The sequence below is a fragment of the Melanerpes formicivorus genome, unplaced genomic scaffold (genome assembly GCF_026170545.1).
Source record: "Melanerpes formicivorus ecotype bairdi unplaced genomic scaffold, bMelFor1.0.p_v2 SCAF_22, whole genome shotgun sequence".
Lineage (NCBI taxonomy): Eukaryota > Metazoa > Chordata > Aves > Piciformes > Picidae > Melanerpes > Melanerpes formicivorus.
Genome location: NW_027142374.1, coordinates 5,498,769 through 5,518,867, shown reverse-complemented (window position 1 = coordinate 5,518,867; position 20,099 = coordinate 5,498,769).

The following is a 20,099-nucleotide window of genomic DNA, read 5'->3' as shown; positions in this document are numbered from 1 at the left end:
TCAGACATCATGTTGCTCTCAGAGAAGCTCTTTTTCATAGTCCTTGTTTCATACTTTTTCTTGGCCAATCAAAAGATCAAATTGCTCCTAGTACACAGCCCAGACAAGAGCCACCTACTTGCTTCTGTTCTGTGTTTGGCTTTGGTACAGGAGGAACCCCTATATTGGATAGTGCAGAAGTCTTTTGGTAAAACCATTTATTTCCTTTCTGCTTTTTGAAGTCTTAGCGTGGCGATTCCAGTTAGTAAATTGTTTGGGGATCACAGAGTTCAAACCTCTGTCTGAACCGTGCCTAAACACAACATTCTGAGGAGCTCCCCCTGAGAAGGCCCACAGCTCAGAACTAACATCTGAGGGGAAAAGAAAAGCTGTTCAAAGCATTTAAAAAAAACCCTACATTTAATCTTTATTTTCATATGAGAAGCATCAGCTTTGCAAAACTCATGCTGTGTGTAACACCAGGTACAGCTTCAAAACTGAAACAGACGACCTGAATCTGGAGAAGTCTTCCTCCTGGTGACTGTCAGGTAGTATTTTTCAGTCAGGTTTGTGTCTGTCTGCTTCTCCAAGCTGAATGCATCTGGCAGACAGACACCATCATTGTATGGGAAACAGCAGAGCTGCTGTGAGAGGAACAGGGCAAAAATGTTGCCAGATCTATCTGTGCAATCCACCAAAAGCTCTGAGCCTGTTTCTTTTCCAGTGTTTACTTCTTCCGAGTGAAGTAAGTTGTTTAAGCTTATTTTGAACTAGGCCTTGTCAAATGCTGACCCTACCTGCAAGAAATATTTTTCTCTATCAGCTTCTCGAGCATTTTGAAGCTAATTTGGGTCTCTAATTTATGCATCTCTGTGCATGATGACATACACAAAGGCTTTTGGAGAAACATTTGTTAAGGCTGACAATAGTAACTGCCAGATCTGTTGTAGGAGGAGATGTTTACAGACCTTTTTAGGGGAAATGTTATCTACTTCTCCAGACTAAGAACTTCATTTGTGACCTTCATGTAGCAACTACATATCAAGAACAGGAATACATCAGAGAAGACAATTCCCAAAGCACCAAATCCTAATCTATTGCCCCAACCAGCAAATCTCCTTAGCAGAGCAGGATTTGAAGAGGTCTGAAACAGCAGAGGAGTAAACAACTGCACTAGGCAATACACTGGATCATTTCAGAGGTGAGAGGACTGAATATTTGCATGAATTTCCTTTTTTCACCTGCTTCCTGAAGGTATCTGAGTAAATTCTGTTAAATTATGACCTTGCTTCCTCTCTTCCATCTTTATTCTTACATTTCATTTAATGACCTTGCTACTGTCAAATTGGTGTCCACTGATCCCTTTCCCTTGTCTGTGCCCCATTCCCTTTTAATTGCCACAGAATGCCAACACGATAATAATAATAACAACAGAAATAATAAAAACCCCAAACCTTTCCTTTAGGGCAGTTTTCAGCCTGGTACCTGGATATTGCTTGTTTACTAGTAGATCACTTGCTAACTGTTTTTCTTGTGCTTTGACAGAATGCACAGTGCTGGGCAGTTTCAGAAGGTGGCTTGTTTCAGCAGGGACAGACTTGCCTCCGTCCTTTCTGTTTGATCATCTCCCTCCTGTTTCAGCAGGCACAGACCCTGCCTCCTCCCTGTTTGATCAGCTCTCTCCTGGCTGGGGCTAATCAGGCAATACAAAAGCCAGCAGGCTGCTGAGGTTGAGAGAGAGGCCAGGAAAACTGAATCAAAGACTCTGGGAAACAAATGATTAGCCACATTTGTCACCCCAGCAAGGCACAGGCCTTCCAGGGCAGGTTAGGAGAAAGGCTCTTTGCAATGAGGGTCACTTGTTTACCTTTTGCTGTTCTCTGCAAGAGGTTAAAGGACCCAAAGTCAGCCTTTCCTTGGATAGAGGTCCTGACAGCTGTATTCCTGTGAAGACCTAGCTTCAATCCACAGACTTAGTTACACAGCCTAAAGTGCTTGGTCACTGCTGAGCTGAGACTGCCCTGCTGCAAGAAAGAAGCTGCCGGCCAACAGCTGTCAAAGGCTGGTAGAACTCCTGGATGAGGGAGGAAGAAATAAGGGGTTGCAAGCATTTTATAAACTCTTGTTTTACTCTTCAGCTTGAAATCATAGAATGGTTAGGTTGTAAAAATTCCTTTAAAAATTCCTTCTAGTCCATCTAGAAGGTTCTAGTCTATCTAGTCCAAGTCCCCTACAGTCAGCAGGGACATCTGCAACTAGAGCAGGTGGCTCAGAGCCACGAACAACCTGACCTGGAATGGTTTCAGAGATGAGGCATCTCCCACCTCTCTGGGCAACCTGGGACAGGGTCTCACCACCCTCAGTGTCAAACATTTCTACTTAGTATCTAGTATGAATCTCCCACTTTTAGTTCAAACTGTCACCCTTTGTCCTGTCACAACAGGTCCTGCTCCAAAGACCATCCCCAGCTTTCTGATGGGCCCCTTGAAAGGCCACCAGGTCTCCCTGAAGCCTTCTCTTCTCCAGAATGAACAACCCCAACTCTCTCAGTCTGGCCTTCCAGCAGAGGGCTTCCATCCCTCCCATCATTGCTGTGGCTCCTCTGGCCCTGCTCCAACAGGTCCATGTCTCTCCTGTGCTGAGGACTCCAGAGCTGGCCCCAGCACTGCTGGTGGGCTATCTGCAGAGCAGAGGGGGCAGAAACCCATCCCAGTCCCCTCCCTTGCCCCACTGTCGCTCTTATGTATAAAACGTGTAACACTCTACCATTCCTCTGTAGCTGAAGGAGGAATGAAGCTGAACCAAGAGAGCTGTTTACATATACAAAGTGAGGGGTGTGAAGGCCAAGCTTTTCTAACTCTCCCAGCACACCGTGTAGGTAAAATGTATCCACATGTGTATCCAGATGACGTGAGCTTGAACTAAATATAGTGCTTCAGAGCCAGCCCGCTCTACTGGTGATGCTGAGTGAACAAAGGAAAAGATTGTCATATCTCCCAGGCTTATCTAAACTGTTGTGTCTAATTTTGGCCTCCCTAGGTTTCTGGAGGTTGCTGTTAGCAAAAGGCAGCAGCACAGTGGTGGGTGGAGCAGTTCCTTTCTTGGCAGGTCAGCCAGAGAACCCTGCTCTCATGCACGTCATCTCCCACCTCTTGAGCTGCCGTGCATGTGAGCTGGTGAGCCAGCTAGATGCCATGCTGGAGGAAATGCCTGCAACCCTTGCTAGAGAAAATGTAAATAATCTTTTTCTCTGTTATGCCTTCAGTGTTTAGATGATGCAAGGACAAGTCCTACTAACCCTGAGGGGTCTTCAGGTGCCAGTTGGAATATCTTGGCAGTCTGAGATATTCATGCCCATTGGCCCTTGTGCTGTTCCAGGGCACCACGGAAAAGAGTCTGGCTCCATCCTCTTCCAACTCCACCCCCATCCCCCCGGCCCCCCTCTCCCCCTCTCCCCACCCCAATCCTTTAGCTCTTGCTGAGCATTGAGCATTGATCAGATCCCCTCTCAGGCTGTCCTTCTCTAGGCTCAACAGCCCCAGATCTCTCAGCCTCTCCTCACAGGGATGCTCCAGGCCCCTCAGAAACTTTGTAACTTCCATTGGTTTCTGTACAATACATACCTGTCTCCCTTGAACTAGGGAGCCCAGAACAGGACCCAGTGCTCTACCTGTGGCCTCCCTAGGGTACAGTAAAGGGGGATGAGAACCCTCAGAAGTTCAGTTTCTGGATAAACAGTCGTCCTTTTTTATCAGCTTAGCAACCTGAGGCACAAAAAAGCACCCCAAAGATGTTTCTGTAGCCCAGCGTGACTCAGGGCATCACTAAAGCCTCTGCTGTGTCACAGTCTCAAGCTAACCTGTGGAAAACAACCTATAGCTTAGAAGAAGGATCATTTCAGAAGCTGATAGAGTCTGGGAGCATTCCAGAATTGGTTTAGGTTGCCTCTGGGAAGGCTTCAGTACCAGTAGCTAGGGAACAGCAACAGCTTTCTTCTCAAAGGTTTAACTTTGTATTTATGGTGCTTGCAGGGATAAGGAAGTAGCTTCTCCTGATAACTTTGAATAAATGTTTCATGAAGACATAAATAGCTAATGTAAAAGGAATTTAAATGTGTTATACAGAAACAATTCACTCTTACCAACTCTGAGACTGTAAGCAAAAAGGCAACAAAGGCACTCTGGAATTACAACTCCAGCAACAATGACTGGCCTCTTTGCTCAGAAGATACTACAAGTGGTTGTATGGGCCAAGCACAAACACCCACGCTTTAACTTCTTGTGCTGTGAGCTGGCATTAGCAAAGCAAAGGTTTCTTTTCGGGTGACCTCATTAACATCAGACCTCTGATTGATTCTGTTCATGTTCTTCAGCTTCTCCTCAACTAGGCCTCTTCCTTTCCTAGATTCACAGTCCCACACCTTCTTAGGCCACTAACAGAGAGAGAGCAAACCAAAGGTAAATACATGGACAATCTGTAAGTCTGTGAAGGCTGGGGACCTCTGAGGAGACATTTATGACCTAAACCTAGAGCTTGTCTAAGGAGGTGAAATAACAGCTATTGCTTTCTGTCTCCAAGAAGGTGTTTAGAACCATGGAATCATAATGGTTGGAAAAGCCCTCCAAGGTCATTGAGTCCAACTGTTAACACAGCACTGCCAAGCCACCTCTACACCATGTCCCTCAGCACCACTTCTATGCGTTTTCTTGAATATTTCCAGAGATTATGATTCCACCACTTCCCTGGACAGCCAGTTTTAGGGCTTAACCACTCTCAGTGAAGAAGTTGTTCTTAATGTCCAGTAACTCCACTGTCACAGCTTGAGGCTTTTCCTCTCATGCTATTTCTTGTTCCATGGGAGAAGAGACTGACATTGACCTGTAGAGAGCCAGCAGGTCTCCCCTCAGCCTTCTTTTCTCCAGGCTGAACAACTGCAGTTCCCTTTGATGCTCCTCTCCAGACCTGTGTTCTAGACCCCTCACCAGCTTTGTTGCCCTTCTCTGGACCTGCTCCAGCCCCTCAAGGTCTTGGCGTAAGGGGCCCAAACCTGAACCCAGTATTTGAGATGTGGCCTCACCAGTGCTGAGTTTTGTTCTGTTATCTGGCACAGCATCTTCTAATGGGGAACTTCCTGATTCTTATCAATTTTAACTTCCATGGCAGCATTTATTTCATGTTGAACTATGTGGCAGGCTCAGGACCCCTTTGCACTCACAAAGGACATTCACTGCTCTGAAGTGCTGATAAATAAAAGGATCTGTGGACAGAAGGGGAACATAAAATTAACAAGGCAGCTGAGTGATGCTAGGCAAGTCAATTAGTTTTATTCCAGCACTACAGCTAGAAAGTGCTATCCCTGTGTAAGACCATTCTTGATTTGTGGATGTTACCCAGTGGAGAACAGTACCTGCACCCAGTATATAACAACTTGCTGAAACTTGAGTTACAATAATTCAAAGAAAGAACTGGCAGGATGTGAAACCTACAAGGTCACTTAGAAGGTACACCTTTATAAATGGGGAAGTAATTCAGATCATTAAGAGCAGTAATAGTAAAAAACCTCCAGATGAAGTTTTTCTCAGGAACAGGTTTATCTTGAAGTAAGGAAGCTGAAGAAGTGTGTGAATTATATCATTCACAAAGACCTTGCTGAAAACTCAGTGCCTGGAAACGTTTGGGGATTAGGAGAGTGACCTATTTGGATTTCACCAGAGGATGAAGTAGCTGCTGAGTCAGTCACCTTTGTACAGTAGTTGTCCTGATTAATGGGCATCACAACTGAGCAGCTGGAGCTACCACTGAACTTAACTGAGTTCTAGTGGAACTCCTTTGTTAGCAGCACAATTTACATGTAAATGAGGAGATCAGAGACACTGAAGTGTCACCATCACCACTGATGCTGGGGGTAGGCACTGGACAAGTCCCAGACTGGGCTCAGCAGCAGATGGGAGCCTGATCCAGGAGCTGGATTCTGGAACTGGATTCAGGGACACATGGATCTGGATTGAAGGCAGAAGGATCAGAGTCCTCCTGGGACACTGGCCAGTGAAGAAGAGGCTTGATCCTGGTGATCCCTTAGCTGTCTCCTGTCCATGGGTTGCAATCCTGTGTTGGGATGTTGAGGGTCACCTGTCCTGTCTGCAAGGTGGGGCACAAGATGTGGCAGTGCCCTTGGTGTGCTCAGGAGCAAGGCCAAGGAAGAGCCTTTCTGCAGCCCAGCCCTTGGCAGGAACTCTGCCCATCAGTTTCTCCCTGCTAGAAGCAGCCCCTGGCCGTGTGAGCCTGGCCTGAATTTCAGAAAGTGCCACACTGAGCAGAGCCTGAGCTGGGAAGTCAAATCACTGAACAGAGTTAGTTCTGGTCTAGCTCAAATCAGGACAAATATCTGCCACATAAGACCTGCAGAAACCCCAGTGTCTTTTGGTGTATTTATTCATGTGGCTGAAGCACGTGGAGATCACTGGCCTTGAAGCTCTCAGAGGAGTGTCAGAATCAAAGTGTTGGAGCGCTGGTGCCATCCATGCTCTGCTGCCTTCCTGCATACTTAAACCCTCTGACTTCTCCCATAGGGACAGATGATGTGGAATGTAATTGCACACTCAGAAATGAAAGGCTAACCAGTGATTTATTTAACAGCCTAGATAGTACAATGAGCCCAACTGGTTCTGGCTCAGATGTAACTCTACATCATGCTGATGTAAAAGTTACTCTAAGGTGATCATGGCAGGTTTTCAAAGTGGATTAGGGCTGAACTTGGCAAGCATTTTCTAGTTTGTGCCCAGGAAAGCTAAATGACAAAGCCATTTTTCCACCTAGACAGATTCAAGTCTTTTTGAGCTCTGATGGGGAGAAGAGTGAAGTGAAGAGGGCTGAAGTGGCACCTGCCCATTTCCCAGGATTAAGATATGTGCCCTTAACACCAAGGCCACATTCCCCAACAGTTTTAAAGACTCTTTTTTTTTAATGGCTTGTGGTACTTCATAGAAATCTTATCTTCGAAGAGCATCAAATCTGGGATCTGCTGTGGAAGCAGAAGGAGCACAATCAACACCTGCCATCTGGGATGCTGCAGGTGCATCTAGTACAAGGCTTGGATGGAAATTACAGTGCTCAGTTCTACAGCAAAGTGAAAACACAGGCTAAAACCCACAGTCTTAAAATCTAACCCCAGAGGAAGTCAGATAGTATCAGGTCCAATGTATTCAATGGAGCTTCAAGTTGTTAAGTGCTCCAGAAAGGGATGGAAATACCTGTTTGTTTGCAGAATTATTTAACATATTTAGACTGCATTGGCTTGTCCCAGAGATGAAGAGAAACCTCAGTAAGGAGTCACTCCAGCAGATAGCTTTATCATTCTGCAACAGGAATGGATGAAGCTATAATGCATGTTGTCCTCTCTAGAGGGAGGAAGTTAATTTCCATCCTCCAAGGCCCATTATAGCACCAAATTCCAGATGGTCTCTATTTATCTCAGGCAACTTCAGTTTCTCTGCTTTGCTCAAAGTCTATTTTAAGTCATTCCATCTTTGAGGATAAATTTCCTCTGGAGTTTTGCAGAGATTAGACCAAATGAGCTTCTACTAGAGCAACTGTACCTGCTCCTTTGCTCCTCTCTGCTGAGACCCCACCTGCAGTACTAGGGCCTTCTCTGGGGTCCTCAGCACAGAAGAGACATGGACCTGTTGGAGTGGGGCCAGAGGAGGCCATAGCAACAATGGGAGAACAAGCTAAGAGAATTAGGGTTGTTCAGCCTGGAGAAGAGAAGGCCTCAGGGAAACCTCCTGGTGACCTTTCAGGACTTCAAGGGGCCAATAAGAAAGCTGAAGACAGACTTTTGAGCAGGGCCTATTGTGGTAGGACGAGAGGTGATGTATTTAAACTGGAAGAGGGAAACTCATACTAGATCTAAGGAAGAAGTCTTTCACCCTGGGGGTGGTGAGATCCTGTCCCAGGTTGTCCAGAGAGGTGGAGATGCCTCATTCCTGGAACCATTCCAGGTGAGTTTGTTTGTGGCTCTGAGCAGCTGGCTGTAGTTGCAGATGTCTCTGCTGTCTGCAGGGGAAGTTGGACTGGATGAACTTTAAAGGTTCCTTCCAACCTAAAGCATTCCATGATTCTCTGCAAGCTCCTTCAGTAATTCCATCTCTGGTGTCAGTAGGCCTGTGCTGTCCAGGGCTGTGGGAAGAGCAGGTGATAAAGATGCTGTACCAGGTGGGTGAAATTTGTTTGAATGAGAGCAATGGAGCAGAAAGGACCACCAGGGTGCTTCATGTCAGGCTAGAAATCCTTAATTCTCCCTTTCTTTCTTATTTTTAATTATAGTTTTGCTGTTTTTTGCCTTTTCCCCTCCCCCCATGTAGAAACCAGTATCTTGGATAGATCAGTAGTGGTGAGGGCAGTAGAATGGATAACCTGTAGGCTTTCTGTCTGTCTTTGATTTCTGAGTGGTTTTGAGTCACTTGTTTGAAATATTTCTGTCAATCAAGAAGGACTATAATTTGTCAGCCATTTCTTTTGAACTGCCAGACACATATCTCAAGTCTGGATCACGCTGACTCATGAAGAGAGATAAAATTATCACCTTTGAATCACTTGACTGAGTGGTGACCCAATGGAACAAGAATACAGCTTAAAAAAGGTGCTGAAGTTGTTAAGAAGGCTCCGTGGAGTAATACAGACAGCAGAAGCTAAATTAATCATCCAAGTGGGCCCTTAGGAAGAAATTAGTTACTATTATGGTGGAACACCAGAACAGTTTGCCCAGGGAGGTGGTGGAGATCCCATCCCTGGAGACATTCATGGTCAGGCTTGATGGGGCTTTCAGCAGCCTGATCTAGTTGGTGATGTCCCTGCTGACTGCAAGGGAGGCTGGACTAGATGAGCTTTGAAGGTCCCTTCCACCCAGTGCATTCTGTGATTCTGTGAAATCTAGCCCCAGTCATTGTGGTGAGTTCATGATATTCCTGGTGTTTGTTCAGACTGAACAAAGCACTGAAAGCCTGTCATCAAAAATGCTTCTATGCTTCTCATTTTACCTTTTCAGTCCCATGCAATGCTGCCATAAATTGTACCAGTTTGCAGTATTCTTTCTGCCGTCCTTCACTTGAGCCATCCTCTGAAGCTTTCCTCCCTTTGTCTTCAAATGAGAGCTCTGCCAGGGATGCAGAAATCCTTTCACTTCACTAATTTCACCGTTAGATGTCTCTGACCGATCATCCTTACTCCAGCCAGCCCTGCCTTGATAGTGCAGGCAGCACTGCGTCATACCTGCATTCAGTGTCACCATGGCAGCTCCGGAGAACTACTGAGAGGTCAGATGGGGCTGTGGAGAGGTGACCAAGACAAAGAGGACTGCCAATTTCCTTCCCTACTCTGTAAATGGGAAGCAAAGGGGGAATTCAGGACAGCAGGAAACTTGTTTGCCAGTCCCAAATAATTCCAAAATAGTCTCCTAGGTGTGCAACATTTGGTCTTCTCTTTAATAAATCTTTCTGTGCTTGATGCAAAACCTGTTTGTCTACTTAATGTCTTGAGAATAAGAAGAGCTAAGTGTGACTGCTTTTGAAGTAGTACCCAAGTACCTTTTCAGCCTGAGTTTGAGTATGCCTGCATTACATTCATTGCATCACAGAAGCATTAAGGTTGGAAGAGCCAACCATTAACCCAGCACTGCCAGGTCACCACTAAATCATGTCTCTCAGCACCACAGCTACATGGCTCTGAAACCCCTCTAGGGATGGGCACACAACCACTGCCCTGGGCAGCCTGTTCCAGACCTTGACAACCCCTTTGGGGAAAAAATTGTTTCTTGTATCCAACCTAACCTTCCTTAATGTGATATGAGGCTCTTTCTTCTTGCCCTGTCACTTGTTCCTTGTCATGAGAAATTGATCCCCTCTTACCCCCCACCCCTGGTTCCAATCTCAGGAAGTTGTAGAGAGTGAGAAGGTTTCCCCTCAACATCCTTTTCTCCAGGCCAAACAACCCCAGTTCCCTCAGCTGCTCCTCACAGGACTAATTCTCTAGACCACTTACCAGCTTCATTTGCCTTCAACATAGAGCAATTGGCCTGAGTGCAGGAAGAAGCACACCTCTTGGCAGGGGTATTGGAATGAGATGATCTTTAATGTCCCTTCCAACCCAAACCATTCTGTGATTCCATGACTGTCATTGTTGGGACTCTACCTTGTCAAAATGACTTGATCCCTCACAGAGTCCTGCCAGGTAAATACTGCTACTCCAGTGGCATGTGTTGTGAATGAGATTCACAGCCCTGAATCTCATTCATCGTTATCTCACTGAAACAAACCTGCTTTACCTGTCTGTATGTCCGTTCTGACTCTGTCTGCATGTCCTTCTGCAACGATCTATTAGCTGCGCATTGGTAAAGAACAGACCAGGTCACCATTCATTTCCATAATGACATCAGTCATTTTCTAGAGGGCTAGCAAAGTAAAGTGACAGTTCTGACCAATTGATATTCTGTGAGCAAACACAGAGAACAAATTCAAATGGAACTTTTTAAAATGAATGAAAATGGGAGGAAATATCCATTAAAAAGGGTAAACATTAATGCACATTCTGAGTGAATGTTGCCCTCATGGTAATGTTGCTGTTTGCTTTTGCAATCAGGACTATTTTTATATAACCCATGTTATTTATTTATTTATTTATTTATTTATTTATTTGCTCTTTGGTTCTTCAAATATTGTCCTCACTGTTTAAATTTGTATGTATGAGCCCATGCATCTGGCTACATAAATAATAATGGAGAATCAAGGAATGGTAAGGGATGGAAAGGACTTGGAGAGATCATCCAGTCCAACCCCCCCTGCTGAGACACGTTCACCTAAAGGAGGTCACACAGGAACATGTCCAGATGGGTTTTCAATGTCTCCAGAGATGGAGACCCCACCACCGCCCTGGGCAGCCTGTTCCAGTGCTCTGTCACCCTTACATTAAAGAAGTTCCTCCTCATGTTTAGATGGAACTTCTTATGTTCAAGTTTGTGCCCTTTACTCCTTGTCCTGTCACTGGACAGCACTGAAAAAAGACTGGCACCATCCTCCTGACACCTACCCTTTAAGTATTGATCAGCACTGATGAGATCTCCCCCTTCAGTCTGCTCTTCTCCAGACTGAAAAGCCCCAGTTCTCTCAGTCTTTCCTCATAAGAGAGTAAAGGGTAGAAGGATTTGCTCTGCAGAAGATAAGCTATTTGCTATTATTCATCTGTTAAAATAGGATGATAAAATAATCCTAAAGAAGGCAAATTCATTTTATTTCATATGCCTTTTGTGTCATTCACCTTGAGGAAAACAAAATAGAACGTTCTGGTGATTATAAAACTATCAGAGAGGTAGGATTGCTGTGGCAGAACTTACACTTGCCCCACTGTAATTCAAAGCTTTTCCTTTTTCAGCTAATATTTCTAATTTTCAGTCTGTGTAGGCTATAAATACTTGGAATTGTTCATCAGTGAAGTCATCCCCAGAACAGCCACCCCACAGAATTAGTTCCTAATGAGATTATTAGGCCTGTGTTTATTTTGTGGGCTCTGAATAGCTGACATAAACTTAGACATTGTTATTTTGCTGTCAAGACTGCGTCTGAAACTCATTTTCTTTTCCAAGACTTTAAATCTACTACAGCACAGCTCCCAGAAAGTAACAGGATTAGTTGTGTTGTAGGAATCATCATTATGCACTGGGGACAAAGGATCTTGGCCAAGCTGCCAGCCAACTGCATGATTTGTACTGATCAGACAAATAAAATGTCACACAAAGAAGAAGAAGAGAAGTGAGCTTTCTCTGTTTGGATGCATTTTCATAAAGCCTTCTTCTGAATGTGCTGATTTTACTTAAAAGAATAACTTAGTTCACCAGTGAATCATAGAATTACTTTGGTTGGATGAGAACTCCAAAATCATTGAGTCCAACCTTCAAACCCACACCACCATGACCATTAAACCATGTCCCATACTGCCAGATCCTCACATTTCTTGAACACCTCCAGGTATGGGGATTCTACCACCTCCCTGGGCAGCCTGTTCCAATGCCTGACCACTCTTGCAGGAAAGAAAGTGTTCCTAATACCCAACCTAAACCTTCCCTGGTGCAATTTCAGGCCATTTCTTCTCATTGTATTATCTGATACTAGGGAGAAGATACTGACCCCCACCTCACTCCTACTTCCTTTTGGGTAGCTGTAGAGAACAATGAGGTCTCTCTTCAGCCTCCTCTTCTCCACACTGAACAATCCCAGTTCCCTCCTCATAAGACTTGGTCTCTAGACCCTTCACCAGCTTTGTCACCCTGCATGTTTTGAGATGAAGTCTTTGATGGATGATCAGGGTTATGCAAGAATTGGGCATGATGATGATAAAGTAGACCACAGTAGTGCTTGAAAACCTCCCACAATGATACTCCTCATCAGTTTAGATGAGGAAGTGATGAAGGAATCTGTCCCCATGTGAAATTGCAAGGGAAATTTGGCAAAAGCAACATGTAATTTCTGTCCTGGTGAAGTCTCATCTGGAGTACTGGGTCCAGTGCTGGGTTTCACAGTTCAAGAAGGACAGGGAGCTGCTAAAAGAGCGTACAGCTAAGGGCTACAAAGATGATTAGGACACTAGAACATCTCTCATGAATAAAGACTGAGGGACTTGGGGCTTTATAGCATGCTCTAGAGATTGAATACTTAGTTATTTTTCATCTTTATCCTTACTGATACAAGAGTGCCTAAGGAAGTTTGGTCCTTGATATGTTTCTCAGGGCTAAATGTACTTTGTGGTGTGCCACAGAGCTGTAGAACAAGTCAATATTGATAAGAGTTCTTTTACATCCTTCTCACCCTGTTCCTATCTTGTACACCTCCTTAAACCCTGCAGTGTACTTAATAAAACGATCTGGTAAAGAGCCATCCTTCAGAATCTCCTGTGCTTATTTTTGGAGCATGTTGTTCCAGAAAAGTTTCAGGTCCTGTCAGCACTGTTCCAGGCTGGGTCATAGCAGATATGTAGTATCAGCCCTCTACCTGGGTTGAGCTTTAACCAGGATTGATTTGGTCCATTAGGTCTTAATTTGTTTTGCAGAATACTTCCTTAGATGTCTTTGAGGAGGACTCACTGACAGTGCAGCATTAGCAGACTTGTGCCTAACCAAAAATTCCCTTGATTATTGTACTCTGTTTGCAAGGGTACGTTCAGCGGTCGAGATCTTCTGAATGCTCATCAACAGCTAAAGGGTAGGGGGCAACAGGAGCAGGGGCAATGGGCACAAACTGGAACCCAGGAGGTTCTGTGTGAACAGGAGGAGAAAATTCTCAGCTATGAGGGTACTGGAGCCCCAGAGCAGGCTGCTCAGAAAGGTTGTGGAATCTCCTTCTCTGGAGAGATTTCAAACTCACCTGGCCATTGTGATCCTGGTCAAGCTGCTGTGGGTGATCCTGCTTTAGCAGGAGGTTGGACTGGATGGAGTCCACAGGTCCTTTCCAACTTAGGATTCTGTGTGAAATCTCTTTGAACTTGATTTTTCTTCTCAATAAAGCTAAGTTGTTGGAGAATCAAATTCTCATCAACAAAAGGGCTTAGATCACTTTTGTTCTAGGTGTTCCAGGCTCTGTTCTGTTTCTTACCTAGGCCTTGGGTTTGCAGAGAGCAAAATTAAATGAAGTCCTCAGTATAATATGACTCTCAAGTAATTTATTCAAGCTGGGATTCCATTTCCTTCCAGATATGGGTTAATGTTTGTGCTGGTGTAACACCACATCCCCCAGTGAGACTTAGAGTGGTGTAAAATGAGCACCCTGTTTTCAAAGACATGCTGATTCAGTTTCTATAGTTTTGTGTTATTGTTTCCTTTAAGAATGAACTTGGGAATAATTATTGCCTTTAGCATGGAATTTCCTAGTAGGATTTTCTTTTTCCAAACCCAGAAGAGAAGCATTTAGTTTAATTGTTGTGAGACTAATAGGCAGGAAAGGGAGATACAATAAGAGATAACGTGCTCATATTTATGAAATCTTTAGGCAAGCCTGAGTGAGTGCTCTAATTAACCACAGGATGACTATATGGCTGCTGAATAAATTAGCAGGAGAAATAAAAGCCATTGTTAATTAGAATGCCTGAAACCAGGTAATATATTGCTGGTCTTGCAAAAAGCATTCACACTGGCCAAATGGTCAGGAGAACCTCCAGAGAAGGTCTGATTCCTTTTTGTTTGTGTGAGCATTGAATCATGCTGTGGTTTACAGTGATGTAAGAGGAAATCAGGCCTAGGCTTCACCTCTGTTTTAGCTCAGTAAATCTGTTCTATTGAATGGCATTTTATGTCTGTCTCAAAAATAAGAACACAAACAAGAAATCCAGCTCTAGAGCCATAGAACTGTTGAGGTTGGAAGAGACCTCTGAAATCATCCAGTCCAACCACTCACCTAGAGCTCACAATCCCACCACTACTGGTAAGCTACTACCTCTAAACCCTTGTCCCTCAGCACCACATCCACACATCTTTTGAACACCTCCAGGGATGGTGACTCCACCACCTTCCCGTGCAGCCTGTTCCAGGGCCTGAGAACCCTTCCTGTGAAGAACTGTCCCCTAATATTCAACCTGAGTCTCCCTTGGCACCTCCCTACTGAAGGCAGCATGAGAATTTTGGAGACTGAATTCCTGTATGATGTGTGCTGTGTTAACAAACCTCTGCCTGAAAAGCACCCACATTCCCACATTAGTTGAATGACATTTGGTGACCCATTCCTCACAATGCTGCCTACAAGACATTACAGATATGGCAGTTTCTTTAATGCTTTCATGTCCCCTGGAAAGAAATTAAACCTTGAAACCCATCAGGAAGATGATCTGTAGTGCAGTTCCTGAGCATCACAACACTGCAGTGATATCACATACAGTTGTGGTCATTACTGCATTAAGTGTTGCTGGAAAGCTGCCAAAGTTAGTAGTCAGCTTTCCAGAAAAGCAAACAAAATGGCTGCTAGAGTCAAATGCCTCAAGATACTCCTTTGCTGGCCTTCAGATGTGAAAGACAACTCTGACTAGGCAAATCCCTCATGAGGAAGCCCCAGTTTCTAGGAGAGGCATGCAAATATTGAAAGAGCTGGGCTCTCTGTCTGGGTTGCCTACCTGTAATTTGAGAGCAAAGCTGAGCTGTACAATAGAGAAATGCTCCTGATTTGGAACAAAAGCCCTAGAAATGCCACAGAGTGGATGGCAGTCAAATGGCTTTGTGAAGCTGAGTCTTTTACTATATAGATGAGATTTTATCTTCCATATATATCCTTGATTTTAACAGAACCCCAGAACCCCAGCATGGTTGGGGTTGCACGGGACCTCTGGAGATCATCTAGTCCAATCCCCTGCTAAAGCAGAGGCACCCTCAGCAGCTTGCCCAGGATCACAATAGCCAGCTAGGTTTGGAATCTTTCCAGAGAAGGAGACTCCACAACCTCTCTGGGCAGCCTGCCCCTAGGCTTCAACACCCTCACAGCAAAGAAATTTCTCCTTCTGTTCAGGTAGAACCTCCTGGTTCCAGTTTGTGCCCATTGCCCCTTGTCTTGTCCCTGGGGACCACTGAAAAGAGTCTGGCCCCATTCTCTTGATCCCCAACATTTTAGCTCTTGCTGAGCCTTGAGAAGATCCCCTCTGAGGCTGCTCTTCTCCAAGCTAAACCATCCCAGGTCTCTCAGCTTTTGCTCCTCATAGACATGCTCCAATCCTCTCAGCATCATCATAGGCTCTGCTGGACTCCCTCTGGTAGTTCCTTGTCTTTCTTGAGAGGGGGAGACTGAAGTGGACACACTACTCCAGATAAGGCCTCCACAGGGCGGAGTAGAGGGGAATCAGAGAACAGAATCACAGAAACATGCTATCACTAGAGGTGGGTACATGTATCATCAAAGATATGTATAATCATACCCCATGCTCTGCTTCTTCCATGATCTAAAAGCTGTCTTCCAGCTTTAAGAACTCAGTGAAGTGACTGTGAGGCAGCATGCTTTGGAAATTGTGTGACTGCACAGTAAGAGGGAAAAGACAGTGCAGGGTGCTGGACTTCTGAAAATGCACTTTCAGAGCTACAGATCAGTGGGGCTGGAGTCTATCTGGATTATTAAATGCTTTACAGGCTCTTCCCATGTACTGTAAGGAGTGGAGCACTCAGAGTTGCTTCTGAGAAAATTGTTTCTCCACAATCAATAGGTATAGATGAGGAACTCTTAGGTCATTTCACAATGAAGGGTTTTGAAACTGCTAATTCCAAGAGAACACAGGGAGCCATCTCATATCCAGCTGCTGCTTTAGTTAGAGCCCAGCATTTTGTAGTACCACAGTTTTCAGAGAAAGGTGCAAAAAATTCCAGAGAGGATGAAAATGTAACAAGCAACTTTTGAGCAAGCTTCTTTTGGACAAGTTTCTCTCATGTATTCTTGCTTTGAATCCCAAGAGGTTTCTGTTTCTCCTCTAATACTGTATTTCTTTGACCCCTTCTAAATATGGATGTTCTAATTATCCACACAAATGTTCAGTTCTCTTTTGGCTCTTACTGAATTCCTGCAGGTCATCAGCTCTGGCTCACAATTTCACTGCTGAGTCACTGCTGAATATGCACAAATGTTGGTAGTTAGGGCAGTCTGACCCTTAGCTTCCAGCACAACAATGTTCCATTCACTCTTTTATGAGTTACATCAAACCAACCCTTTCTCTTAGATGGCTCATGCAGCTTTGGCATTCTTTGAAATGATAAATGTATTTATCTTTTAGAAAGGCTTGGGTGAGGCAGTGGGTTTACTCTTGGAGCAATGGAAATGCAATGCACAGAAGAAGCTTGCTCAGTATGAGCAGCAAAAAGTGATGCTTCTGGGTCTTATTATCCACCAGTGCCCCTTTCCCAGGGAGCACCAGACTTGGTAGAATGTATAATGGTGGGACTTTATGATCTTAAAAGTCTTTTCCAACCAAAACTATTCCGTGATTACTAGTGGTGGGACAGCGATGCACATATAATGTTGTCTATGTGATATGGGGCTATAGATAGAGCACATAAACCTTGCTGAACAACAATCTGTCATAATTCATCACTCCCACTAAAAGCTGCTCACTTAATTTCCTAGCATTTCAAACCCTGATGAAGAGCTGCTCTTGGTTATTTAGGGACACAGAGGAGTTCTTTTTGTTGTTGTTTTATTTTTTTTGAACAGGTTTACATCTTTTGCCCTGGTCAAAGGACTGCCTGGCCTCAGACTGCTGATTTATCTTTTGTTTATGACGATCAAACCCCAAAGGCAAAGCCTTTGCTTGTGTTATTTTGCTGAGTAGTTCCAGGAAACACATAACCAAGCTGATACACCAGAAGTAGCTGTAGATATATATGGCTTCAGTTGAATGGATTCACTTGATGAGCAGCCTTTCAAAGTGTTTCTAACCTGTGGCCTTGTAGGCATTAGAAGTATGTGGAGTGAAGGTGACAGCGAATTGGGCATTGCCCTTCTAGAGTAGTTCCAATCGAGTCTTTGAAAACAGTGTGTTTTTCCAATGCTTTTCAGGCTGAAGCAGTCTTCTCTCCAAAATGCCTTCTAGAAATGCAGGGAATTTTCCCTTGCTCTGGAATGCAGCTGCATCAGGAGTTTGGCGTAGCTTGAGTTGCACATAGCAGCAGTGTGAGGAGAGCTGGTGAAGCAAATGGCTTTAACAGAAGGTGCAGGAGGAAGGAAGACAAAATAATCCTTTATGGTTTAATTCTGCAAGGGGCAAAAGGAACTTTTTTGATGTCACTTGAGGCCTGCTTGCTCATTCATAGATACACAAGGCCAGGAGGTGAGTGCAGTCATTTGCCATGTGGAGTTAATTCCACAAGATGGGCTTCAGTAAAGAAATGGCCAGGACACAAGATGGTCAGGAATTGGAAGAGGCTTCGCAGGGAAGTGGTAGAGTCACCACCCTTGAAGGTGTTTAAGAAGTATATAGAGATGCAATGTCCCAAGGCAGGTGCTGTCACTGCCGTTCCTCAACAGAAGATGTGCTGCATGGAGCTGAATCCCCATCCTCCCGTCCTAATCCCAGTGAGTGACAGGGAAGTTTGCTGGGAACATGCTGCCACTCTCTATAATGAATCAAGGTGAAAACAAATGGCACCTGGTATGGATGGTTTGGTGGGGCTTTTCAGTCCCCTCCCATGCTGCTTGAAATGTACCAGAGAACTCATTTTACTCCCCATTTTATGAGCTTATAACTGTAACAAATGTGTAGGAGCCATTTCTTGTCACAAACAGATAAAGTTACCATTTGTAGACTTAATATTTCTAAAAAGCACTTTTTAAGGTCCCCTTTGCTATCTTTTTATAACTCATAAAGAATGATTTGGTTTTCCTCTTTTGTTTCTCATGTAGTTTATGAACCAGCCAGCTAATAAAATTTCAGGAAAATCTAATTCTATTGAAAAGTTCAATTCAATTTTTTCTTTAAATAGGAATTCTATTTGACCACCCTTATTTTAACATAGCTGCCAGCAACTGGAGCAGTTTTAGGGTTTGCTGGAGAAGACATTTCATTTCTCATTCAGAAGATGTGCTGGATTTTAATAATTTCCAAGGGCAGGAGTTGATCCTAAAATGACAGACTGCTGTTGCCTGCACAAAAGCCTTTAGGCACCCTAAAAGAAACCTTGCCAGCAATAAGGTTGCAAGCAAGGACACTGTGGTTTTGGGGAGTGAAGAAAAATGATGGAATTCCCTCACACCCATTTTTGCTTGATGTATGCCAGCCTTCTGAGCTGGTGAATAGAAGGTATTTTTCCATAAAAACTAGGAATTGCACAATCATTTTGGTCAGAAGAAACCTTTAAGTTCATCAAGTTCAATCACTAACCCAACACTGCCAAGTCTGTCACTAAACCATGTCCCTCTGCATCACACCTTCACAGTTTTGAAACCCCTCCACCAGTTCACTGGGCAGCCTAGGCCATGGTTTATCAACCTTTTGGGGGAAGAAATTGTTCCTCATGTCCAACCCAAATTTGCTCTGGTGTAACTTGATGTCTTTTCCTTTTCTCCTGTCACTTGTTACTAGGAAGAAGAGACCAACCCCCACAGGGCTCCAACCTCCTTTCAGGGAGCTGTAGAGAGCCAGAGGGTCTCCCCTCGTCCTCCTGTGCTCCAGGCTCAACAACCCCAGTTCCCTCAGCTGCTCCTCACAAAGCTTGTGCTCTAGACCCTTCACCAGCTTCATTGCCTTTCTCTGGACTTGCCCCAGCTCCTCATATCCTTCTCAGTGCAAATCCCTTGGCACTGACTCATTTCAACATCTCCTGTCACTTTGGGTGTACTGAGAGGCCACAATGCACTGTGTACTTCATCCTGGCCATTCCTGGGGGTTACCTACTTCTGGCCTCTGTGTTCAGTGGGAAGTTGTGACAGCCCTGATGCTGCTAGCTCCCACATGATTCAGAAGTCATTGATTCTGAGTTGATGGGCAATGCAAAAGTGGAGTACAGCTCTTTTTGCCTTCCTTTCCCACATTCTAACTGTGATGCTGAGCTGATCAGTGTTTTTTCTCAAACTTTTTCAGAGAACACTCATCTAAACCTTTTCTAGCAATATTTTTGGTTTGATATTTATGTGCTGTGGGTGGTTTCCTGTGACACCCGCCAGAGGACTACATATTTCAACAGAAGATCAGAAATGATCTTCAGAAAATTAACCTGAAATACTGCATATTTTCACTTGAGTCCCTCCTATTTCCAAATACAAGAAAGAAATGAATGCATCTATAGACTAAGTAGGGGGTTATTCACTCTTTTATCCTAGTAGAGTCTTATCTCCAGCTTCCTCTATGCAGCTCTCTTGGATTTCTGGAGTAGCCTAGAGTTCTGGAGTGGTCTGACTGGTTAGCCAAGCTGAGTGCTTTGACTGCAAAGTTTGCCTTTTGCATAGAACTTTTTGTTGTTACAGTAGATTCATAACAGAATTTGCTTTTTGCAGTGGTTGGTGGAAAAATCAACATATCTGAGAAATCAGAAATCACTGATGTACCAGTGATTTCTACAGCATCAGTATAAGATCAGAGAGTGCTTCCTTCTTAGACATTGAAGAGTTAAGATGTGTGGATTC